Here is a 26,172-nt window from a genome sequence, read left to right on the forward strand (position 1 = left end):
ACAGATAACAAACTTACTAACCATGAACTCTCATCAAATATTCCACAATAGTCAATCAGTATATATTCAGAGTCATGGTTGCAATCAAGCATTTATAACAATCATATCACATAATAATCAGGGCTGACAACTTAGACCGCACCCTCTGTCTACCCCACTGACTCCGACCCGCTTAAACCGAGCTCAGCGCATAATAAGCTGTCCTTGGCTACCAGTGGCCAAGTCGCGCCCTGTGCGCTAGTGTAACCCTTGGCACCCTTAGGCCGTTGGTTCACTAATTAGCTTGCATGGAATAATACCATCTTTTCAAGCATACACAATAGGGAACCCTTAGTCCCATCACAAATATTCAACCAGGTGTAGTTTTCTTACCTTTGATCTTTGCAGTAATTATTTACGAGCAACACTCCTCAAGCATGATCCGTTCCCAAGCCTAAGCTTTTATCACCTAGTCACAACCAAAGTACAAGGTTCCATTAATATTCAAATTAGGGTTTTCGGTTACAAAACTAGCTTCCGGGAATCCGAATTCCACCAAGCACGGTGGTGAAAATGTTCCTGAGCATTCTAGACCTCATTCCCATGCCTAAAATCTCCAAAAGTTCAAGTGCACAACTAAGGACCCTTGAAGCTTAGCTGTGACCCTACCCTCAAAACAGAACCAAGGGCCATCCTGGGCAAAGACACGCACCGCGGCCCTTGCTTTGGGCGCCGTGGTGCCCACCCTTGGCCAAGCCTCGTTGGCTTTTCTTTATCCTAGGGCCGCAGCTGTAACGTCCTGCATTTCGGGTACCTTTAAACGACTCGGGTCGGGATTTTTCCCCCGGGTTAAGAATATTATTATAAATAATATTATATTTTGTTTGTAAGTAGTCCATGAGTTATTGCTAGCCAAAATATGAATTTTGTGATTTTAAAAGTCAAGATAAGACTTTCGGTCCTGGACCGACACAAAAACCCTGATCGGGTAAAAATCTCGGAAAATAAAACGAAAAATCATGGCAATTATATTTTGGGCATAAAATACATTCATAAAAGTTAAATTTTGGTCAAAAATAATAAATCTAAAAGAAAATGGAAATTTTAGGGCATTTTGTGTTAAATGCCTAATTCTATCGAAATGGGGAATTTTATTCCATGAATGGACCTTAGGTTAAATTTTATTATGTGATTAATTAAATTAAATGTGAGAGACATTTAATTTAATTAATTAATGTTAAGTTTGGTGATTAAAACTTAATAAGAGTGAAAAAATGTGTCAAAAGTCAATTTGGACTTTTCTTCTTATAAACCTTTATTAACCTTTATAAAAAAATAAAAAATAAATAAAAAAAATTAATGGTCATATATATGGAAAATGATGGCTGGCCATGTGCTATTTTAGAGTGGTGTGAACCCAATTTTATAAAATTCAAATCCCATTTAATTAAGAAGTCAAGTGGGCAAGTGGGTAGAAAAGCACTCAAGTGTTTTGTGATATTTTGAAGAGTTGTGTGAGCCATTCTAACCCCCAAATCCGACCACTCTCCCTCCCTCATTCACTCTCATCTGATTTTTGAAGACTCTCTCAAGTGTTCTCTCCATTTTCAACCCCAAGAACACCAAAGAAACTTGGAAGCTAAGTCTTGGTCTAGGAAGGGTTTTCCCTAAGGTAAAGTTTCATTAATCTAGACTTTTGTCAAGTTTTAATCATAGAGTTTCAAATAGCTAATTACCTATGTTGTTGGAGGAAGTTGGTTAGGGTTTTTGAAAGGTTTTGAAGGAGTCAAAGCTTATAGGAAGGTCCAAACCTTAAGCAAGAACACCAAAGAGGTAAAAAGTTTACTTTTGATGATTTTGTTGTAGGGTTTTTAGTTTTAAGCATTATTTTGTATATCTAATGCTTAGAGTTTCTTGTTGATGATGTAATAAGGTTATGGTAGTTGTTTAATAATTTTTATGATGCATGTGTATTGATTTTTGAAAATGGGAACCAAAACCCCCAAGGGTTTTGTAGGATACCCTAAAACAAAACATGTTTTGAGCTGTGACTTCCAAGGGGTCAAGCAGCCACTGTATATTGTTTTTGTAAAATTAAATTGTACTGTGATGTTGTTGATATTGAGTACATAAAATTGAGCTTTTGAAACACTAAAAAATGTCTAGAAATGAGTAAGTTATGCTATTTCAAAGATTAGGTAAAAAACTGTTTTTTTTCCGTATTCTTATTTTCGGAACCATGTTTGGACAGCCACTGTATAGGGCAAATGAACCCAGTTTTTTCTAAAATTTTGTGGACATATTTCTGGCATAACCTATTATTCCACTGTAAAATTTGGTAAGAAAATATTGAACGGTTTGAAAGTTATTAACTGTCAAAGTTTGGAAAAAATAAGGACTTGAAAATAAGGTCATTTTTACCTCATTGTTGGAAAATGATTTCACCAATCAAAAATGCTCATTTTGACCTAAGCTTTTACAAAGGCCTAAATGGCATAACAAAAATGGAATTGGGAAATTTTGGTAACAATTAGGTAAGTAAATTTCAAGTTATAAACTAACGAAGTATGTAGTTAAAAATGTGAAAAATAGGTTTTTCACACTTAGTGTAAAAATGACATTTTGGAACATAAGGTAAAAAGTAAAATTTTGCTTATTTCAAGATATAAATTGGTAAGTCTTGAAATCATATTTTCACTAAAATTACTCCTTTGAGTTTAAATGAATTATTTTTATTAAAGAGTTTTTATTCTTTTTAAAAATAAGAGATTTAATTTATTAATAGTTAATAAATTAAAAGAGGGTTTAAAACCTTATATTTTGAGAAAATAATTAAATGAATTATTTTTCTAGTAAGTAAAAATTGATTAATTGCTTTTGGAAAATTAATTAGTCAAGATGAGAAATTTATAACGGTTTTCCTAATTAAGACAAATTAGGCAATTTTCTTAAATCGGATTTTAGATATTAAAAACCTTAAGAAAACAAAAAGGAAAATTTAAAGAGTTTATTTTCTTTAAAAATAATTAAGGAATTTATTTGTATTTTCTGGATATAATACCAGCTAAAATCTTACATATTTTAACCGACTAGTCGAAAGTACGGGTTAATAGCGATACCTTGAAAGAGTAAGATTTTTAGCGGGTTGTGGGGAAATACCATTGTGATACCCGAGCCTAGGTATCGAGACCTTAGGATAGGTCTCCCCGAGACTTAGGGTTTAGTCTCGAATATTTTGTATGACTTTCCTTAATAGGTTTAAAACCAAATAAGGATTATAAATCCTTACAAATGACTTTTATTAAAATGACCCAACTGCCCAAAATAATAATAATGAATTATGAGTGCCATAATTAATCCGAGTATACTGTATGGATAACTACAGTATTGGCTAAGCGTAACTGGACTGAACGTTGGAGGGTGAAAACCTGCTGAGCGCTAAGGACTCCAAGTAAGTCAACTTATATTGTATGGCTGCAACATGAAATGATTATTGTCTTGCATGTTAGTATAGGGATACATGCATATATATAGGCTGTCATAGAAAGTTGCTTAGAGACGTTAGTCTAGTGAGTGCTGATTTAGAAAATATGAACGGTAGAAGTCCGTCATATCCTAGACGGTTGATCCCCGTCACACTGCTTGATTTTATTTATGTCTGGTTCATTACCGCGACGAGTGGCCATGAGATGAGGATAAGCTGGTTAAACCTAGGGGCGCCAAGATAAATGGGACCTAGGGGCCCTCATGCTTACTTAATCATTGGACGGTTAGAATCCGAGCAAGTGCTCTGATAAGTTATTCCCGGATAGCAGCCGTGAATATTGGCCATTCCGTGAGAGTGCCTTGAGAAACTAGGGGTTGCCAAGATTGAGTGAGGTTGAACACCCTAGGGGCAGCTGCTCACCAGCACCACTGATTAACTTAGAAGTCTCCGTAAAATCGTGTAAATTGGATTACACTCTTGAATAAGTAGCGATGCCCTAGGTAACACGATAGTTACCCTTCATGAGAATATTTATTGGCTAGATCTTAGTGTTGAGACTCGGTTCTCTTTTACAGATTAGCAATTATGTTGGAGGGCGTGTTACGCATGAATTGTTGGAAATTGTCGAGCGTTGGTCTCGAATTATATTGTGATATAATATATCTGCTTGCTCTGGGATTTTCTAAGTGCATGGATATAATTGTTGGTAAGATATAGTTGTGATATAATATATCTGCTTGCTCTGGGATTTTCTGAGTGCAGGTATATAATTGTTGAGAAGATATAGTTGTGATATAATATATTTGCTTGTTCTGGGATTTTCTGAGTGCAGGATTTTTATCTAGTTACGAATTAATTTATCATTGGTTATCAGGCATGACCATAAGTTTGCCAGGACACTTTAGCGTTCTTGAAATTGATTGTGTAGGGTCCGGAACCCTAATTCTCTACATGCTTTGTTTGAAAGTTGATCTTACTAAGCGTTTTCGCTTACCTAGTTGTTTCATGTTGTAGGTAAGAGCAAAGGCAAGGCAGAGCAGTGAGCGTTGGAGTCTTCCTTGCAAATGTACATGTGGACCGACCTTTTGGGAAGCCTTTTTATTTTTGGAAATGTTGTGTAATTTTCCTAAACTAGGCTCACTCTAATCTTTGTAAAACATGTTTGTAACTAAATGTTAAGTATGGCCATACGACTTTTTAAAAAGTTTTTTTTTTCTATGGGTTTTTGAGACATTTTGTTAAATGAAAACATTTATATTTCCGCATTATCGAGTCTTGAAAATCTGGGTCGTTACAGCAGCGGTCTAGAACAGAGCCGCGGCCCTTCCCTTCATGTTCAGAAAACCCACCATTTCAAAGCTCAAAACCTCAGCCAAAACCACCCCTAAGCTCCCTACTTCAACACCCAACATTACCAAAACTCATAGACAACCTTAAGCCACACAACTCAACAGAAAATTCACTCAAAACTCATGGAAACCACACACTTAATTCCTGAAACTTAAGAACATAAACACCCAAAGCTAACCAGTCAAAATCTCAAATTCAAACCTCTAATTCGTAAATTAAAGCTTACCTGGTTAGTGGAATCCTTCCTCTAATCAAGACCCAGCTGATTCCCAATGTATTTCCAGCTCAAATTCCACCCTAAACATCAATTAAGCAGTAACCTCAATATCCAACTGAAAACTCAAGGTTGAACTTCAGAGAACACATGGTTTAATCCTTACCTTAGCTTTGATTTGATTCCCTTGAGTAGATCTTGAACTAAGCCTCAGAAATCTAACTCAATTTCCCAACGATTCGCAGCTCTAAAGTCCTAGAATTTCCCTGCTTCTCCTTTGAGTTTTCACTTAGTTTCCCTTGTGTTTTCCTTAAGAGAAAGGAAAGAACAACTGAGAAAGAGTGTTTAGGTCGGTTTAGTCTTTCTACGGGTTTCCTGAAAATTGTCTTACTTGTTAAGTTAATCCCAAGGCTCGGGGTGCCGGAACAGTCCCCGAGGGCAAAATGGTAAAATCCCCCATTATTCCCGCCTAGACTTCCTAACCTCAAATATATCTCCATATATTTATTTTCATAACCCGATAGTCCAAATAGCTAACTGATACCTAAAATACCCCTGACTTATCCAAAGTCAGCTGTTAAGCCCTGTTGTGACTTTTCCCCGCTAACTAGCACTAGGATCGCCTCGGTCGTGCTCTGCAGACCTACCCACTTAATAATGTGGTTCTCACAATTACCATATACACATATCACATTAAAGCCAATATATTCACACAAGCATTAATAACCATAAAATTATGCATTTAAATCAATATATTCATGCAAACCATATTTATTCCAATTATGCCCTCCCGACACGCTAATCAAGGCCTTTAAGCCTCATTAGCAAATTTGGGGTCGTTACATCTTGAGTTTCAGAAATTGAAGATGGGGATTTCCATGAGTTTTAAGTTAGGCTTTCAATTGAATTATGTTGTTAGAGTCATTCTAAAAGTGTTGGGATTAATTGGTTTTGAATTAGGAAGCTTTGGGATGACTTTGGGTAAGGTTTAGAGGTTGAAAATGGTGGAATTCCTGGGCACTAAGGGAAGGGCCACGACTCTGTTGTAGAGCGGTGCGGCCCTAGGATGCAAAGGAGCCAGGGAGGCTCAGCCAGGGGTAAGCGCCGCGGCGCGTGTCTTCTTTCAAGGTGGCTTTGGTTCTGTTTTAGGGCTGGGGCGCGGCTAAGCTTCAAGGGCCACAACCCTTAGGTGTGTACTTGAACATTTAGGGTTTTAAAGCATAGGAATCTAGCCTAGAGTGCTCAGGATCGATTTCACCACCGTGCTTGGTGGAATTCGATGTCCCGGAAGTTAGTTTTGTACCCAAAAACCTATATTTGAATATTAATGGAACCCAATACCTTGGTTGTGATTAGGTGTTAAAGCTAGGGCTCGGGAAAGGATCGTGCTCGAGGGACGTCGCTTGTAATTAATAAACGAAGAAGTTAAAGGTAAGAAAACTGCACCCAGTTGTATATTTGTAACGGGACTAAGGGCTCCCTAGTATTTATACTTGCAAGAATGGTATCATGCCATGTAAATAGTAAACCAACAGCCTAAGTGTGCCAAGGTTAAACTCGCGCAAAGGGCGCGGCTCGGCCACTGGTAGCCGAGGACAACTTATTATGCACTGAGCTCGGTTTAAGCGGGCCAGAGTCAGTAGGTTAAACAGAGGGAGCGGCCTAAGTTGTTGGCCCTGATTATTGTGAATTTGATTATTAATGATGTTTACTTGTATCTTGGAATCTAAATACATGCAATAGGGTTAACATGAGTATTGAGTGTTTTAACATGCTTTAAAGGGTTAATAGTTTGCTGATACTGTATGTGATGTGTATTATGTTTTCTTGCTGGGACTTGACTCACGGGTGCTACATGGTGCAGGTAAAGGCAAAGGCAAACTTGAACCGCCCTGATTTGGAGAGCTCTGCGAGCGGAATGTACATGACTGGTTGCTCAGCCGCCACGGTTAAGGTTTAGGCAGGGACGCAAGACTTTAAAATGTTCATTTTGCCTTAGTATGGCTGACAGTTGTCTATATTTTGGGGAGTCTATCATCCAACTTTTAAACTCTGTTTCTTTTGGGATCCCGTGTATATAACTGTTTAATTATATAAAGTGAAGCTTTTGAGACCAAAACCTTTTATCCCTAGCTCATACATGATTAGTGATACGTTTTTAAATTAATCACTTGATTAGCAAGTCCTGCACATTTATAAGTACACAGTGTAGCGGTCTTGGCTATCCAAGGCGTTACAATACTGCTCCACAGTATAAGTCGTCCTGATAGGTAAAAAGTGTTAGGAGTGTGTCCTAAAATCATGTAAAGACATTTGTTTTTTCTGTGAATAAATAAATACAATGGTTTATTATTATTGTCATATTTAGATTGTTAAATTATTGTTTGAATAGTTTTGTAAATATCATAAAAATTCCATATTCATTATTGAGGGTGTGATCTTGTATTAGCACGAGAGAATTAAGATCACATGAATGAATAAAAATAGTCAACAACAACAAATTAAAGTTATGGAATTCTTTAATTGGAGTTGTAAGTACGGTTTACTGAGTATCATAATGATACAAATAATCTAGATTCGGATTATTGATGTGGAAAGACATCTCGGTAAAGATGCTTTATATAATATGATTATATATGACATGGACCGATTTGAATTAAAGTCTTTATCCAAAAACCATTTAACAATAAAGACTTGTAATTCATATCATAACTGATGATCATTTATAGATCAACCTAAATCCTGAGTGTTCATGAACTCTTGTTCATGTTTATTAAATCTTTTGATTCATTCGTTAAGGTCTCTTCAAAGAATGAGGCTAATGACTTTTGTTTTGGAGATTTAATATCATGGATGGTTGGGAACATGTATCAACAATACGGAATCTAATCTTTCCTAACGGATCGTATATTAGTTCCCTTAAGGGTTAATTCTGGAACTGAATGATTTTGAGCTCAAATCTATAATTAGATTATAGATTAATTATTCACTAGTGAATTAATGGTACTTAAGGAATAAGAAGTAAATTAGAAAGGTTAAATGGTAATTCTTCCTTTCTAATTTATGAACTAATCAATTAGAGGATTGAACTATTGTAAGATGGTTATATCAATGGACGACTTAAGAAAAAGATTTCTGTAAAAGTATATCTATAACATAAAGAGTGCAGTTCTAAATTTATAGTGGAGTAATATCATAAATAATAAATTAACTATTATAATTAAAGAGTTTAATTATTTAGTTTCAATTTATTGGAGCTTAATGTTATAGGTCCATGGTCCCCAAAATGGCTCAAACAATCACTGTCAAAGGCAAATACAAAAATGGGCAAAAATGACTTATGTGATAAGTAAAATATTTTTCTATGTATCAAACATAATTATTGTTTAATTATGTGTAATTAATTAATTAAGAATTAATTAATTATTTGATTTAACAAAAATATAATTTATTTGGAATTAATTTATTTTTGGGATTTTTGGTATTTAAATAATAATAAAATTGGGAAAAATCACATGCCTGCACATGCATGTGGTACACGTGTGGCACAGTGCACAGGCACTGTGCTACACGCATAAGAGATAGACTTGGTCTCTTGATTCCACAATTTTAGTTATTTAAATATTAAATAAATAATAAAATATTTTGATTTGATTTAAATATTATTATTTAAACAAAAATCTGATAACTGATCAGTTATTTTGAATTTGTTTAAAATAACAAATATTTTAATATATTGGATATTATTAAATATTGGATATCAGTTTTCACATAACGTAAGTTTTCAGGGATAGAAAAATATCTAGGATTCTCTCAGAGAAAAAGATCAGTGACAAAAACAAAGGTCATTGTTCTTCACAAAACCTAGGTCCAAACTTTATCAGATCTCATGTGTTGAGAATATCTGATAAATAGTTATTGCCTATTATTTGTATAGCGAGCCCACACTCGTTCTTTGTGTGACTGAGAACATTTTGGAAGATCTTGGTGTGAGATCTCAAGGATTCAGCCATACGAAAAGATAGCAGCAAGGAAGGCCTGAGGAAATCTTTCTATTCTTGTCCTTGATTCAATATATATATGAGTGTGAAGAAGTAGATCTAGAAATCTTATGGGATTAATCTGACAATTTGATTGTTGTTCCGCTGCGCATAATCTCTTATTTGATCAATAAAAACCAACAAAAAGTGGGCGAACTTGGTAAATCTATCCACAATCACCCCCACCGAGTCATGCTGACCCACAGTCTTCGGCAAACTTACTACGAATTCCATGGTAATGTCCTCCCACATCCACTCTGGAATCCCTAGAGCCTGCAGCAACCCTTCTGGCCTCTGATGTTCATCCTTGACCTGCTGACACATTAAACACCCTGCCACATAATCCACCACATCCCTCTTCAGGCCTGACCACCAATATAAAGCTTTCAAATCTTGGTACATCTTCGTCGTACCTTGATGTAAGGAGTAGGGAGTGGTATGCGATTCATTTAGAATCTCCCGCCGGATATCAGAATTCATCGAAACACAGATCTGACCCTTGTACTTCAGTAACCCCATCTCTGAAATAGAAAAGTCCTTTGCCGCTTAGACTAAGACATTTTCTCGGTGATCTCTCAATTGGAAATCCTTCCCCTGCGCCTCCTTGATCCTCTCAAGGAGTGTAGACTGAAGAGTGATGTTGGCTAACCGGCCAACCACCAACTCTATTCCTACTCTAGTCATCTCCTCAGCCAGCTTATCAAATATCTGTCTCGAACTGAACAGCTGTCCTGGGCCGTTCCGACTCAATGCAACAGCTACTACATTAGCTTTCCCGGGATGATATAGGATATCACAGTTATAATCCTTAACCAACTCCAACCACCGTCTCTAGCGCATATTCAGATCCTTCTGAGTAAAGAAATACTTCAAACTTTTATAGTGGACGTATCTCGCACTTCTCACCATACAAATAATGACTCCAAATCTTAAGTGCGAATACCACCACTGCCAACTCCAGATCATGTGTGGGATATCTCTGCTCATACCCCTTTAACTGTCTCGATGCATAGGCTATCACCTTACCAGCTTGCATCAGCACACACCCCAAACCCTGTTTGGAAGCATCACAGTAGACCACGAACTTCTCATTATATCTGTCGGCAAACTCAACACTGGCGCAGTGATCAATCGCCGCTTCAATTCTTTGAAACTATTCTCACACCTGTCTATCCAAACATACTTTGTCTTCTTTTTTGTCAATTCTATCAACGGTGTAGCTATCCTGGAGAACCCCTCAACAAACCGCCGATAATATCCTGCCAATCCTAGAAAACTTCTCACTTCTGGAACGTTGCTCGGTCTAGGCCAATCTTTTACTGCCTCAATCTTACATGGGTCAACCAGAATCCCCTCCTTGCTGACGATATGGCCCAGAAACGTGACTTGCAGTAACCAAAACTCACACTTACTAAACTTAGCATATAACCTATGCTCCCTTAAGCGCTGTAATACCAGCTGCAGATGTTGCTCATGCTCTGTCTCTGACTGAGAGTACACCAAGATGTCGTCGATGAACACAATCACAAACTTGTACAAATAGTCCTTGAAAACCCTATTCATCATATCAATAAAAGTCACTGGGGCATTGGTTAATCCAAAGGACATGACTAGGAATTCATAGTGTCCATACCTCGTGCGGAAAGCAGTCTTTGGTATGTCCTCCTCTTTAATCCTTAACTGATGGTAACCTGATCGGAGTTCAATTTTGGAAAACACTGTAGTTCCCTGTAGCTAGTCAAATAAATCATCGATCCTAGGCAGTGGATATTTATTCTTAATGGCTAGCTTGTTCAGCTTCCTGTAGTCAATGCACATCCTAAGAGATCCATCCTTCTTCTTAACAAACAACACTGGAGCACCCCATGGTGAGAAACTCGGTCTGATGAACCCCAAATCCAGTAACTCCTGTAACTGAATCTTCAACTCTTTCAACTCTGCTGGAGCCATTCTGTATGGTGTTCTAGATACTGGCTCCACCCCTGGCGCTAACTCTAAAACAAAGTAAATCTCCCGCTGCGGCGGCAAGCCTGGCAGATCTACTGGAAATAAATATGGAAATTCACCCACCAATCTAGTCTCACCTAGTCCAACTGACTCAACTCTAGAGGTATCCACAACATTCGCTAAGAATCCAATTTAGCCTTCCTGCATCAGGTCTCTAGCCCTCAGTGCTGAAATCATAGGTACCCGCGGTCCACTGGCTGATCCCACAAATACAAAGGATACGTCCCCTTCTGGTTCAAAAGTCACCATCCTGAGCTTGCAGTTAATCGTCGCCCCATACTTTGCTAACCAATCCATCCCTAGGATCATATCAAAGTCATCCATCGCAAGCTCAATCAGATAAACAGAGAATTCCCTAGCATCTACCTCTACTAGTAAAGCTCTAAACCATCTCCTAGAGACTACCAGTTCCCCAATTGGCAACAAAGTTTGGAAACCCCTAGCATACAAAACACTAGGTCTACACAGTTGATCTATCACCCTAGCAGACACAAACGAGTGGGTAGCTCCCGAATCAAACAATGTAGTAAACAAAGACCCAGCACTAGAAATCTAACCTGTCACAACTGAGGGGCTAGCCTCCACCTCAGTCTGAGTCAAAGTAAACACTCTAGCAGGAGCGAGACTGTCACCCTACTTCGGTTCCTCCCTCCTGGCTTGTTGGCAGTCCTTCTTCAAATGATTGGCACTCCCACAGACAAAGCAGGCCCTGATCCTGCACTCACCCTGATGTCGTCGTCTGCACCGAGGACACACTGGGAAACTCCTCCAGTTGTCACTTCTGCCTTGACAGCCACTGAAAGCACCCCGTGCCCTCCTATCAGAACTGGGAGGAACAAAGGAATCTGGAGCCTTCCTCTTCTGCTCACTGGGGCCACTACCCCGTCTGGATCCAATAAAAAGAGGCACTATCCTCCTAGCATCGTGCCTAATAGCGCTCTCTCTCTAGATCTGGTCCTCGGCCCCCTCAGTTGTAAGGGCCTTGTCCACCACCTGGGCATAGGTAGTAGTCTCTGGATCCAAAGTGATCTTCACATCACGGGCGATCATAACGTTCAACCCCCTTACAAATCTGTCTCTCCTTGCCACATCAGTTGGCACTAAATCTGGCGCAAACGTCAACAATTGATCAAATTTCACAGCATACTCTGTCACGGTCAACTGGTTCTGAATCAGGTTGATGAACTCAGCAACCTTTGTAGCTCGAACTGCTAGGCTATAATATTTCTCATTGAAGATACTCTTAAAGTCTTCCCAAGTCATGACTGCCACATTCCTTCTCTGAACCACTACATTCCACCAGATGCGGGCATCCTCTCTAAACATAGAACTGGCACAGGAAACTCTCTCGTTCCGCTTAACCCTCATGAAATCCAGGATAGTGGAACCATATTCATCCACTGCTCTGCCCGCAGTGGGTCTGGTCCACCATCGAAGGTGGGAGGATGCTGCTTCCTAAACCTTTCATACAAAGGTTCCCACCTGTTTTCCATCACAGGCTGAACCGGCACTGGTGCCACAACCTGCTGAACTGGCAACCCAGTGACCTGTGGAGGGACCTTCCGCCTCAGTTGTCGGAGTTCTTCTTCTATTCGTTGCAATCTCGCTTCCATTTCGGCAACCATCTGTTGCCAACCCTGTGGGGCAAGTGGAGGGTCCTGACCCTGATTGTCATCCTCGGCCCGACTGTCGCGGAGTCTAGATGATTGTCGAGGCATCACAACTATATGCCTGCAATCAATGACGCCGCTCATCAGGCATGATAACAAAATCCAACACCACCTCCCAATCCCAACAGCCAACCATAAACAACAATCCATATAACATATAGATAGCATATAACACACAACGGGTCATGCCCTGGCATCATGCATATGTTAACTCATTCATCATGCTCTATGGGAAGTAAACAGGAAAATAGGGCATTTAACCACATACTCAAACATATAAGTCAATTATTACCAACCAAACCTGAGTCGAGCTTGTGACTGACAGCAAGCGTACATGTTTGGTCAAACTCTAGGAACCATAAACCTTGGCTCGCTTTGATACCAAGTTGTAACGCCCTACTTCCTTAGAGTCGTTACTAAGTGAGTTTAAAATGTACTTTCAACTCGCTAATCGAGGTTTTAAGGAAAACGTGTAATTAAACCATATACAGAGTCATAAACTTTGAAAATAATTCCATTTACTAAAATCAGAAAATGTTTAACATTCGGGATCCCAAAATACTGTTTATAAATTTTTACAACTCAAAATATATTTAAAGTGGACTGTAAGACAAAATAGGGTTCATTACAAGCATCTTCCAAAAAGAATACCCCTAGCCGTGGCAGCCAGGCACGAGACATGTACGGGCCGCCTCACGCTCTCCATACTCATGGTTGGTTGACTTTCTCCTTGCCCTTACCTGCACCACAAAGGACCCGTGATCCGAAGCCTAGCAAGAAAATTGCACATTAAAAGATAACATACGCATATGAACCACTCAGCATATAACAAATTTTCCAACAAACTAAACACATACGGTCATGCCATCCGAAGGCGCTTTACCAGGCCCTGGGTTGCGATCTACACCATAAGGATATCCCAGGTATCCTTTAGGGTGTTACCCTGGCAACTCGCACTTCGCGTGCTAAACGCTGCTCTCAACCCCTTGCCGTTCTCAGCATTTGCCGTTCCCAGCCCTTGCTATTCCCGGCCTTCACAGTTCCCGGCTCTTGCCAACCATTCACATATATGCATACACAACACAATTAAACATAACTTAATCATATACTAACATAATCAATGGGCTACATCCAACACATAATCATAAAAGGTCGTGCCCTACAACACAACTATGGGTCCTCGCCCTGCTCTATGGGTGCAACATCTTTCTTACCTGTGTCCCGAGCTTCTTGAGCACTGAACCCTTGAGCACGGTCCTCTAACCCGAGCCTCGCTAAGAACCTCAAACTGAAATTCAGCCTTGAGCCACTTCCAAACCCAATTCCAAGCTTGACTCCCTTGATTTCCAATCTCTGAATTAGTCTTGGCCTATGCTTGATTCTAATTGTTTCAATTCAGCCTTGAATTCTTTTCCTTAGTCTCAAAGATTTTCAGCTCTCTTCCACCTTTCTCTACTAGCTTCTTGGTTCCTTTGAGCCTCCAACATAAAGTATTCAGTTTATGCCTAATTAAAATAACGTATATGACTTTGTTCAGCCAATATTATCCTCTCCAAAGGCCAAATGACCCAATTGCCCTTCTTTCCAACTTAGTCTCTAGCCAACCCTCAAGGGCATTCTAGACTTTTCCTTAATCCCTTGCAAGAATAACACTTTCCACTTAAAACTACTAACCTCGAGAGTTACCTATAGTTACCAAAGTGTCACTAACCATTACCAAAACATTCCCAAACTCAAGTTATAATATTCTGGAAATACCCCTAGGCTCCTCCCGAGCCAGGGATTTGACCCCGTTGTGACTTTCTAGCTAAACAACTCCCTAGGACCGTCTCGAAACGTGCATCACAAATATATCACCATTATATCACATTTATGCCATCAATGGGCTAAAATTACAAATATGCACCTAACAACCAAATGGGGCCCACATGCATATTTAATCGCTTAAACATGCACTATAATCACATATTCATTAAATTCACATATATTAATACAATATAACAATTATTACCCTCCAGGCACGCTAATCAAGGCCCCCAACCTTATTAGCAAATTTGGGTCGCTACACTCACCCTGAGCCCGGTAATTAATCCCGTTATGACTAAACCGCTAATTCTACGTTCTAGGATCATCTCATGCCAAATAGCTCGAAGATATCCACTTTATAATGTGGTCTCATCCATAAATCACCAACATGCACACAAAGATACAGAAATGCAATTATCATCATGTTGACGGTGAGAACTCGTCAACGAAGTTAAGTTGGAAAAATTATCGAATTGAAATTGCTAATTCGAAAGCTATGAAAACTTGAACGATGACTCAAGAATAATGGAGTAACAACAATGGAGAATTCAGTATCTCATTCACACTAATGTCTCTGTTACAGTAAAATTTTCCAACCCCCTCTCAGGTGGCCTTGGAATTCCATTTATAGTAGGCTCTAACGGCCTTAGGTACATAGTGGTCCAGGGGACCAAGAGGTACAAACGTACTGTACCAGGGAAGTGGCTTCAGAGGTTGTGGCTGTACATCCCGTACAGGAGCAGGTGTCAGGAGGATGTCTCCACTACTTGTCTGTACCCCTTCCTGAGGCGTGGTAGCAGGCGTGTTGGCGCAGGAGGTAGTGGTGTCGGCTCTGACCTATGGCCGTAGACGTACGGACCACGATCCTCACTGGTACTGGCATCCGTACCTGGTACCTGGTCGTACAAACATGTCTCCTTTGACTCACACTAAGCATAGGGACTTTGAAGTGTGAAAAAGGGGATCTTCGGTGTCCGTATTGGCCGTGGCGTTGAATAGGGGTCTTGGGCCCATACACGTTAAGTCATGGGGCGTCGGCCTCCTGAGAAGATTATGGGCTGATGGACCTCCCGGGGCGTGCGCGCGCGGGACCTTGCACGGCCTCGCGCATGGGGCGCCGTAGACGGCCCCGTGGCCCCTATTGGCCTTGCGCCTGGGACGCCGTAGACGGCCTCGCGACCCCCTCTTGGCCTCACGCATGGGGCGCCATAGACGGCCTCGCGGCCCCTCATGGCCCCGCACATGGGACACCTTAGACGGCCTCGCGACCCCCTCATGGCCTCGCGCATGGGGCGCCTTAGACGGCCTCGCGACCCCCTCTTGGCCTCGCGCATGGGGCGCCGTAGACGGCCTCGCGGCCCCTCATGGCCTCGCGCATGGGACACCCTAGACAGCCTCGCGACCCCCTCATGGCCTTGCGCATGGGGCGCCTTAGACGGCCTCGCGACCCCCTCTTGGCCTCGCGCATGGGGCGCCGTAGACGGCCTCGCGGCCCCTCATGGCCTCGCGCATGGGACGCCTTAGACGGCCTCGCGACCCCCCTATGGCCTCGCGCATGGGACGCCTTAGATGGCCTCGCGATCCCCTCATGGCCTCGCGCATGGGGCGCCTTAGACGGCCTCGCGACCCCCTCTTGGCCTCGCGCATGGGGCGCCGTAGACGGCCTCGCGACCCCTCATGGCCTCGCGCATGGGACGCCTTAGACGGCCTCGCGATTCCTTCCTTGGCCTCGCGCATGGGATGCCGTAGACGGCCTCGCGACCCTTCTTGGCCTCGCGCATGGGGCGCCGTAGACGGCCTCGCGGCCCCTCTTGGCCTCGCGCATGGGGCGCCGTAGTCGGCCTCGCGGCCCCTCTTGGCCTCGCGCATGGGACGCCTTAGACGGCCTTATATTTTCTCTTGATGAGATTATGAGCATCAACACTTGCCCCCCCTAGTCTAGGAGAGGGCCTTTAGGTGCTCTTGTAGACTATTCATCTTGGTTCCTATAAATAGGCCGTCATGCATGGCTTAATATTTCACATCTTACCTCCTTGGCTTAGTGGTAGTTAGACCCTTGCTCCTCCCAAAAGGTAAAGGGTTCAACCCCCCACAACTACACTTTCTCTACAATTTCATCACTTTTCCATTCATTTTTATTTTATTTTATTATTTTTTTTTTTTATTTTTTATTTTTTTTTTTATTTTTAGCTAATTTTCTTGGTGTGTACATTTTTGGGCTAACACACTTTTCTGATTAACTCTTGCAGACGCGCATTTTCAACGCTTTGGTACTTTTTGCCTCCCAACTTTCCTTGGACTCCGACTTCGTTCTTTCAATTGCTTGAGGTATATTTTCTTTTCTTCTCCTGTTTATTTACTTATTTTATCGGATTCAGACCAACAATACTTGGGGTGGGGTACGTTAGCCCGAGCTTGTTTTGACCACACGCGCGCCCCTCCTCTTTCTTTTTATACATGTCCCTTGTAGTAGTCCATTTAGGGCGTTTGCACCTAGGGGTATTAAGCCTGTTCCTTTGTGTTTTGTAGTCTTCCCCTTGTTTAAACGTGACCCCCTTTTTGCTGTTGGGACGCGGTTTCATGGCCAGTGAGGGCCCGTCCGACATACCCTCGAGGGCTGAGTTTATCGACCTGTCTTCAGATCCTGAGTCCCCTGAGGGCAGCCCTTACCAGGACTATGAGTCTTTGAGGCAAGCCCGCATTCGCCACCTCGAGTGCATGGCTGATCTTAGGCATAAAATTTGGGTGGTAGAGAGCGAAATTGACTCGGTGTCGAGGGGAGACGGAGGACCTTCACCCCCGGGCCTTAGCGACCATATAGCGCGTCTTAGGACGGCTCTTTTTGAATTGCGGTGGGAGTTAGAGTTTATGGAGGGACACATTCCGCCAGAACCTCCCACTCCCCCTTCGCCTGATGACGATCACGGGGCTATCAACTCCTCTCCTCAGCCCCTAGTCTCCGTTGATCCTGGCTTAGCGCTTCCGCCATCGCTCCCTCGATGGAAAACCCTTGCTAGGAAGAGAAAATGGAGGGTTAAGTGCTCTACCTCTTCCTCACATGTTTCTTTTGATTTTGCAGATATGTCGAAGGTACGCAGACAGGTGTCCGTCCAGGAAGAAGACGACGCCCCCCTACTGGCGTCCAGCCTAGTGTCCAATATGTCTTCGAACAAACTGAAGACCATCGTGAAGCGCTACCGAACTCCTCCAGAATACGCCTTGCATGTTCCTCAGGAGACCTGCCGGGCCGACCGCCCTGAGAAGGGCTTTGTGGCTTTGAGTGAGCAGATTATGAAGGCGGGTGGCACCGTTCCTCTACACCCGTTCTTTGTGGCGGTTCTCAACTATTTTGATTTGGCCCCTCTCCAACTGTCACCCAACAGTTGGTTGACTTTAAGTTGCCTCTTTCTTTGGTTCAAGAATAATGAGCAACGCGCCCCGACGGCGCAAGAGGTGCATTCCTTGTACAACCTTATTGGGGTGCACAATTCCAAGGGCTTCTATTACTTGCAGAAGGCCAATAGTGAGCTACCCTTGATAGATGGCTCAGTGTCTAACCCAGGGTCCTGGAAACAGGATTTTTTCTGGGTACAGGGGCCTCTTTCAGTTCGTGAAGGCTTTCGCGCTGAACCTAGTAAGTATCCAGTCTTTTTCTTTTTCTTATTAGAACTCACCATTTTGCACTCTCGCTTGTACTGATATTGGTGCGGTTCTTGCAGGGCAATTTGCTGATCCCTCGGTCATCGGGTCGGAGGCGGAGGCGATAAACAGACTCATTGCAGCAGACCCCGCCCTGAAGAAAGCAGCAGTCCTATTTACCATGACGAATCTCAATCGCCACCAATTGTCTCCGGTCTCTAACCCCAAGTTCCTATGGTCAATCACCGGGTCTAAGAAGGTTGTGGCTACGCCGGCTGGGCCATCACTGCACGAAGATGAGGCTGAGGTGGAGATGGAGGATGCCCCCCTGTCCCCCAGGGGACATCCTCCTCATGACTCCCATGACCAGGACACGGCCTTTCACCCTCTAGGTCCGCAGGCCGCGGCAGGATGCTACGCCTCTCCTGGTTGCGGTGGTGGCGATGCCTTCCCTCCAATTCATCATGATCTCGGCATACCGGCTGCTGATTTCGTCGGGCTCGCGGAGCCCCCTGCCGATGCACCAGAGTCTCAATTTTTCTCTTCTGCTGCGCCTCCTCCTGCCTCGGCGAGTGGGTCGTCTGTCCCAGTCCAACCAGATGCTCCTAGCGTGGGGGCAGAGGCTTGGGTGACCAGGATGGCCTCAGTTTATGGGCAGCGTTTCGTTCCAATAGCTGAGAGTCTCCCTGTCTCCAACTGGAGGGGCCTAGGGAACGTGACTCAATCAGACCTCGGGGAGATGCTAAGGCGTGCTGCGGCCTGGGTGAGGCTTTTCACTTTGCGTTGATTAGTATTATGCATAGATGCACCTGTGTTCTTCTTTTTGTTACTTATTGCTGATGCCATTGGTTTTCTTGTGCAGGTCTATATCGTGTCTCTTCGACATGCTGACTCAACTGGCATCCTTTCCGCATCTACCACTGAGAGGGACGGCCTCATAGTCCAGGTCCAGGAGCTCGAAAATGAGCTTAGCGCAACCAAGGTCCAATTGTCAAAAGCCCGGACTAAGTACACCAAGTCGGACTTGAAGAATGAGCAGCTGAAAGCTAAGATCAAGGTGCTGAAGGGCAAGGCTAAATGTTTGGAGCGCGAGCTCAAGGAGGCCAAGATCGCTGCATCCGGGTCGCATGAGATGGTTGTTCGACAGGGGACTGAAGTTGAGGCCCTTAGGACTGAACTACAGTCGGCTCAGGAGAAAGTCGCTTCCTTGGAGGCGGAGAAGGCTGTAATCGAGCGCAAGTCTATAGACCGGGCTCTTTACAATGTGTGGAAGCAGGATCCCAACTTCGACTTCTCCTCTTTTGGCGAGCAAGCTGTTGCCCGAGCGGCCTGGTGGAGTGCCCACTACAGGAGGCCTTGAACTAGTTTCGCTCCTTTTTTTTTTTTTGTTTTGTAACGTCATTACTAGTGCTACTTTTCTGTTAGTAACCCTTGTATTGTCTTGAGAACTCCTTTCTTTTTTATGTATGAATACATGTGATGTTGTTGTTTATTTCTTGTTCTACTGCACTTGAGGCCCTTTTATGCCTGTATGACGCGGTTTGGTTGGTTCCCTTCTTTTATTTGTCAGGCTGGAGGTCCTTTGGATCCCATGTGAGAGGGTTCACTGGGACCTCTTTTGGTGCCCCTTGGCGGTTTTTGTAAGGATATTTTGACCCCTTGGGTCTTAGCTATCCTTTTGGGTTTTTCTTGCGCGCGCTTATTATTTCTTTGCGAGAGGCGTCCCTCTCGTCCTTTTGCATAGTACTATTTCGGCAAGGGTCTTTTTTGGGACCCTTTTTGGCTGGGCGGCTTGGTGGCCGCTCCAGACTTATTAGTGTTGTCACTATATATATATTTTTCTTTCGTAAGGCCTTTTGGCCTCCTTGATGTTCACGAGGGTAGCTAATCCTTGTAAACTCAGGGGAGGCCTTGCAAGGTCTTTTTACTACTTTCTATGTTTAGGAACTTCGTCTAGGGCCCCGATATAAGGGGTCCTTCTAGGAACTCCCATTGAACGGTCCTTTTTAGGGCTACGGTCCTTCTCGGGTCCTCCTGATGCATAGGGGGTCGCTTTTGGGCTACTCCTAATCGAGGGCCCTTTTCAAGATCCCTTATCAGAGGGTCTTTTTTAGGAGCCTCTTTTTTAGGAGGGCGAGGGGTCCTTTTCAAGACCCTCCGTTAGAGGGTCCTTTTCAGGTCTCCCTTGCTAGCTGCGTTATCGCCCCCTGTCCTGCCCCCCAAGTGTTTGGTGAAATTTATTTCGGCGGACACTTTGGCTGATGCCCTGGTATTGAAGAAAAAATAACACACGAAGAGGCTAACAGTCTTACTTATAATACGTGGTTTCATTCATTATATTCGTGACATAATGGTTTCATACACGTAGTTGCAACGGTACATAGGTGATTTTCACATAAAACGAAATAAAATGGCTCACGCCTACTTAGGAGGTTATCTAGGTAACCTCTTTGATTTCTTCCTACCATATCAAGGCAGCGTGCCACACTTGTGCTTTTATCCGTGGGCACCGGCGTCTTACTGGTAGTACTTCCTCAGGTGTTCCGCGTTCCATGCCCGGGGCACGATGGTGTCGTCCATGCGCGCCAGCTTGTAAGTGTTTGGGGGGATGCACTGAGCGACTTGGTAGGGTCCCTCCCAATTTGCCCCCAGCACTCCTGCACTCGGGTCTCGTGTGTTTGGGAGCACCTTCCTCAGCACTAGGTCGCCGACTCTGAAAGTTCTCTCTCGGACCCTCGAATTGTAGTACCTTGCGGCGCGTTGCTGGTATACTGCCACCCTCATCTGGGCTTTTTCTCTCTTTTCCTCCAGGAGGTCTAAGCTTTCGGTCAGGGCTGTGTGGTTGGCTTCGTCTTCATACGCCTGCACCCTGTGGGATATGACTCTCATTTCGACTGGGAGCACAGCCTCGCATCCATAGGCCAAGGAGAATGGGGACTCCCCAGTCGTCGTGCGTGGGGTGGTTCTGTAAGCCCACAGCACATTTGGTAGCTCATCTGCCCAGGCTCCTTTCATCTTCTCTAGCTTTGTCTTTAGGTTCTTCTTTAGGACCCTGTTGATGGCCTCCACTTGCCCATTGGCCTGGGGGTGTACCACTGCGGAGAAGCTCCTCCTTATACCTCTTTTCTTACAATATTCATCGAAGGCTCCTCCTTCAAATTGGGTACCATTGTCGGAAATAATTTTGTAGGGTACCCCATACCGGCACACAATGAATTTGTTGACAAAAGAGGTGATGTGCCTAGCGGTTATTTTCACAAGGGGTTCCGCTTCTACCCATTTGGTGAAATAATCTACTGCCACCACCGCGTACTTTGCTCCACCTCTACCTGTAGGCAGAGCGCCGATCAGGTCTATCCCCCAGATGGCGAAGGGCCAGGGGCTGGGCATGCTGGTCAGTTCGCTCGGGGGTCTTCGAGAGTAATTAGAGTGCCTCTGGCACTTGTCACATTTCGTGGCAAAGTCCTGCGCGTCTTTCTCCATGGAAGGCCAGTAGTATCCTTGTCTTACGGCCTTCCTAGCCGTGGAGGGTCCACTTTCGTGGTTGCCGCACTCTCCCTCATGGATCTCTTGTAACACCTTCAACGCCTCCTCTCCTTCTACACACCGCAGGAGAGGCATGGAGAATCCTCTTTTGTAAAGGACCCCATCTACCAAGGCGTACCTCGCGGCCTTGTACACCAACCTCCGAGATTCGTTTTTATCCGCAGGCAAGACTCCTTCCTCCAGGTACTTCTTGATTGGCTCGGTCCATGATTTCTCTGGGACGCTGATCATGTGCACATCTACGCCTCCGATGCTGGGCTTTGGCAAGTACTCCACGGGTATTGATTCCAAGACGTCACCATCCTTGGTGGATGCCAGCTTTGCAAGTGCATCGGCATGGGTGTTCTTTTCTCTGGGGATTTGTTCTATAGTATATGCCACCATTCGCCTCAAGTAGCCCTTCACCTTCTCTAAATATGCTGCCATCTTGGGCCCCCTTGCCTGGTACTCCCCCTTTATTTGGCATACCACCAATTGTGAGTCACTGAAAATATGGAGGCGCGTTACTTTCAATTCCTGGGCTAGGCGCAGGCCAGCTAAGAGCGCCTCGTACTCCGCCTCATTATTGGAGGCCTCGAACCCAAACCGGATTGCGCAGTACATTCTGTGTCCCTCGGGCCCAGTCATCATGATGCCCGCTCCTGATCCTCCTTCATTTGACGCCCCATCAACATGCAAACTCCACTTCTCTACATTTCCCAGTTCATCCTCCACAACAGGCTGCGCCCCTCCTTCACTCTGTCCTTCATTCGGCTGATGGGTGAATTCTACTATGAAATCTGCCAGCACCTGCCCATTGATGGAGGCCCTTGGGGTGTAGACAATATCAAACTGACTTAGCTCAATCGACCATTTCATTAGCCTCCCTGAGGTCTCTGGCTTATGTAAGACTTGTCTCAAAGGACTATCCGTTAAGACATCAATCGTATGCGCATGGAAGTAAGGCTTCAACTTCCTCGACGCCACTACTAGCGCATAGGCCAGTTTTTCGATCTCTGGATACCGGCCCTCTGCGTCCACCAGACGCTTGCTGATATAGTATACGGGCTGTTGTTGCTTCTTCTCTCCCTTAACTAAGGCTGCGCTGATGGCATGCTCCGACACCGCCAAGTATAGGTACAGCTTCTCGCCCTTCTCTGGCTTTGCTAACAGGGGCGGCTTCCCCAGGTGCTCTTTCAACCTGACAAAGGCTTCCCCACATCTTTCATCCCAAGCGAACTTTTTGCTCCCTTTGAGGATGTCAAAGAATGGGAGGCACTTGTCGGTGGACCTTGAGATGAACCTGTTAAGGGCCGCCACCCTTCCTGTTAGGCATTGTACCTCCTTCTTATTCTTCGGCGGGCTCATTTCTATGAGCGCCTTTATCTTGTCGGGGTTGGCCTCGATTCCTCTGGAGTTGACCATGAAGCCCAAGAATTTTCCCGAGGATACCCCGAAGGTGCATTTGGCTGGGTTCAGTTTCATCCGATATTTCCTGAGCGTGTCAAACATCTCACCAAGGTCTTTGTTGAGTTCTGCAGCTACTTTGGTCTTCACCAGCATGTCATCCACATACACTTCCATATTCCTCCCTATCTGATTTGCGAACATTTTATTCACCAGCCTTTGATAGGTGGCTCCCGCGTTTTTGAGCCCGAAGGGCATCACCTTATAACAGTAGAGCCCTTTGTCTGTAATGAATGACGTGTGTTCCTCATCTGCAGGGTTCATTGGGATTTGGTTGTATCCCGAGTAGGCGTCCATAAAACTTAGTAACTCATGCCCCGCTGTTGCGTCTACTAACTGATCTATCCTGGGGAGTGGGAAGCTGTCCTTAGGACAAGCTTTATTCAAATTCGTGAAATCGACGCAAGTCCTCCACTTCCCGTTTGGCTTCGGCACGAGTACTGGGTTTGATACCCACACAGGATAGAAAGACTCACGGATGAACCCGTTGGCCTTCAATTTGTCAACCTCTTCCTTTAACGCTGCGTACCTTGTTGGATCGAGCGCCCGCCTCTTCTGCCTGACGGGCCTTGCTCCTGGGGAGATGTTCAGGTGGTGGCACATTACGCTGGGGTCTATGCCCACCATGTCCTCATGACTCCATGCGAACACGTCCAGATTATCCTTCAAAAATCTTATCAATTCTTCCTTCACGCCACCTTGTAGGCTTCTCCCTATCTTCAATTTCCTTAAAGGCTCCTCCGTCACCGTAGCCTCCTCTACTTCTTCTTCCGGTTCTGCTCTTGCCTCATCCACGACCCGAGGGTCCAGCTCCTGCGGACCCCCTGTGGGCATGCTTATCGCCTCGTGTACCACCATCGCCATCGGCTCGCGTGGCTTTGCAGGCGTGCGGAGTGAGGTGTTGTAACACTCCCTTGCTTCCTTCTGTTCTCCTTTCATACTCGCGATCCCTCCTGGGGTCGGGAACTTGACAACTAAGTGATATATTGAAGTTATGGCTTTCAATTCTCTCAGGGATGGCCTCCCTAATACCGCGTTGAAAGCTGATGCGCAATCTACCACAACAAAGTTAGACATAATTGTGGTTTGGCGGGGCTGCTCCCCCATGGTAAGTGTCAACTCAATCATTCCAAGGGGTTGCACTGAATCCCCTGTGAATCCGTATAGTGACGACTGGCAAGGCTTTAGGTGACGAATGCCCAGTCCCATTTTTTCCAAAGCTGGGCGATATAGGATGTCCACTGAGCTCCCGTTGTCCACCAGGACTCGATGCACACGCATATTTGCCAACTGAACTGTCAGCACCAGCGGATCATTGTGGGGGAAGTGTACCCCCCGTGCATCTTCCTCAGTGAACGTTATTGAGTCGTTTTCCCCCTTGAAACTCTTCGGGGGTCGCTGTTCTAAACTCATGACACAGGGGGGCGGACTTCGTCGAGCCTCCCTTGCATATTTATCTCGTCCCTTCCGAGAATCTCCTCCAAATCCTGGGCCTCCAAAAATGGTGCGGACCTCCCCTTGTATTTCTGGGGCTCGCTCCTGTGCCTGGGATGCTCTGGGCTCGTTTTCTGGCCTTTGCCTTTCTTTCTTGACATAACGGCCTAAGTGCCCCCGGCGGATGAGCTCCTCAATTTCCTCTTTCAAGTGGATGCACTCTGCCGTGGTGTGTCCAATGTCTTTGTGGTATTGGCAGTATTTACTGGGGTCCCTCTTGGACCGATCCTTTCTCATTGGTGGGGGCTTCTTGAAGGGCACTCGATCTTCGTTGGTGACGTAAATATGCTCCCTGGTGTCAGTGAGGTTCGTATAGTAAGTATAGGTCGCTGGCCTATGATCACCCCCTCGTTTGGTTTTTCTCTGCTGGTCATCTCTCGACCCCTCATACGTCCTCTTCTTCTTAGCTATATTCGGCCCGTCGTTAATTGGGGGCTTTGCATGGGACTCCTCCTTTCCGGCCTTCAGGTTTGCATGGCCATCCTCCACACGGATGTACTTCTGTGCTCTTTCATAGAAGTCGTCCAAGTCGGTGACTTCCCTCTTCAGCATGTTGTCCCACAACTTGCTCCCTGGGAGTACCCCAGCAGTAATGGCCATTTTTAACTCCCGGCGCGTCAGGCTCCCCACTTTCGCGGCCTCCATATTGAACCGGTGAATGTAGCTTTTTAGGCTCTCCTTTTCCCCTTGCTTCACGTTGGCTAAGCTGGTGCCTGGCATCGTGTAGTCCCGCACGGCATGGTGCTGCTGGAGGAACTCATCAGAGAACTGCTGCCAGGACCTGATGGACCCCGGCCTTAGCCTTTTGAACCATTTGTAGGCGGGTCCTTTCAGAGTAACAGCGAAGCAATGGCACCTGGCACCACTTCCAATCCCCCTCAATTTCATGAGATCGTTAAACGCATCTAGGTGGTACTTTGGATCCGTGCTCCCTTCGTAAGGGGTCATGTTGGGCTCCTTAAAATTGGCAGGGAGCCGGATTGCCTGAATTTCTCGCACGAAGGGTGACTCGTGGTCAAATTCTTCCTCAAAGGCCTGGCCACCCGACGCGGTGACAATCTTGCTCCGCAAACTCCGCATCTCTGTGTCTAAGTCTTGCCTCCTTTTGCTGAGGGAGTCTCTTAGAGTGGACGGGCTAAGACCCGCCTTTCCCTTGCCTTCTCGAGGCGCCTCAGGGGGTGTGGTCCCTTTGCCTGCCCTTTTCCTATTGATCTCCTCCCGCAAGTCTGGGGGCGTTCTTTTGGAGGTGACCTCATCTTCGCGTCGAGGGGCAGCCGTGGTTCTCGGCGTTGGCTTTTGGGCCTGCTTAGGTGGTTCGGGGTGATCACGTTGCTTCGTGCGGGGGGTGTTGCTAGTCGAGTGTCGGGTTCTTCCATCATCTACTGGCACAGTGGTCTCCACCCCACCCTTGCCCTTCTCCTTTCTCTTGGGCAAGGTTATGCTGGATTTACCCTGCAGTAGGCCGTTAAGGACCTCTTGCATGTTCTCCAAGGT

The 26,172-nt window shown here is 44.8% G+C and overlaps 1 long non-coding RNA gene across 1 annotated transcript; it reads left to right on the forward strand.

Annotated features, from left to right (window-relative positions):
- Window positions 1-1,148: 1,148 nt before the first annotated feature.
- LOC133829220 (uncharacterized) lies at window positions 1,149-4,682 on the forward strand. The gene is made up of 2 exons (XR_009891624.1): window positions 1,149-1,812; window positions 4,481-4,682. It is a non-coding gene; the product is annotated as an uncharacterized LOC133829220 (long non-coding RNA).
- The last annotated feature ends 21,490 nt before the right edge of the window (window positions 4,683-26,172 follow it).

Source organism: Humulus lupulus, chromosome 4, assembly GCF_963169125.1.
Source record: "Humulus lupulus chromosome 4, drHumLupu1.1, whole genome shotgun sequence".
Classification (NCBI taxonomy): Eukaryota; Viridiplantae; Streptophyta; class Magnoliopsida; order Rosales; family Cannabaceae; genus Humulus; species Humulus lupulus.